Here is a 1071-nt window from a genome sequence, read left to right on the forward strand (position 1 = left end):
CCGGCTCCTAAGCTGCACATTTCACACATGAGCGTGCTCCTCAGGAAGCTGGAGACCTAATAGTGCTTGTGACTAGATGTGTGTAATGTCAGATGGCCCCACTAGCACAGGAGTGGCTTTGGCCACCTGGTCAAGGAGCTACCTGTCCTCTCTCCTTGGAAAGATGTATTTCCTAGGAATCTGGGCAGTGAGGCTGCTGCACTGTGCCGATCTTCTATCCCCCATTGGTCTCTCAAGTAAGGATTGAAGGAGCTGCTGTTGGTCTTGCCTGAATCAAGTATCACATAGCAAGAGGGTGCATATTTTATTTGCAATGAAATGGAAAGCGGCCTTTCTAAAGTCAGGGGGGAGGGAAATAACTGTATGTTAATTTTTCAAAGGTCGCTGCAGCACCAGGCAGAAGCCAGCCTGGCATCAGAGTGCAAGACCAAGCTGACCAAAACAATGCGCTGTGCAGGAAGTTCAGGCAAAGTGGACTGGACTTGGCAAGCAGGGGGCAGGAGAGGAAGGATCAAGAGCGCTGGCGAGCAGCCAGGTCCTCGGACTTCCCAAAGCTTCTGGAGATGAGTGCAAGCAACAGCACAGCTGCTTGTGGTGTGAAGACATTGCTCAGATGTAGTCCTAAGGCTGAACTAAGAACAAAGCTGAGAAAACTGTGGAGGAGGAAACAGCGGAGCTGGGTGCGTCACGTGAAGACATGGCAACAAGATGGGAGACCAATGAGACGGCTCAGCGGCATTCGTGCCTGCTGCCAGGTCCTGAGTTCAATCCCCAATACCAAAATAAAAGGAGACCCCACGGGGGACAATTGGCAAAAGTTGGTCAGGAAGAGAGACCATGCCAATAATTATGAAGATGAGAATGGAAGCACAAAAGCAATGAAAACAAGAAAGATCACCTGGGCATGGTAGTGCACCCCTGTAGTCCCAGTACTCAGAGGCTCAGGCAGGAGGATTGTTGTGAGTTCAAGACTGGCCTGGGGGTCAGGGAGATGGCTCAGTAGAATAAGCACTTGCCTGGCAAGCGCAGGATCCTGAGTTCAATCCCCAGTACTGAAAAAAAAAAAAATTA

The sequence above is a fragment of the Octodon degus genome, unplaced genomic scaffold, assembly GCF_000260255.1.
Source record: "Octodon degus isolate 3935 unplaced genomic scaffold, OctDeg1.0 scaffold00268, whole genome shotgun sequence".
Taxonomy (NCBI): domain Eukaryota; kingdom Metazoa; phylum Chordata; class Mammalia; order Rodentia; family Octodontidae; genus Octodon; species Octodon degus.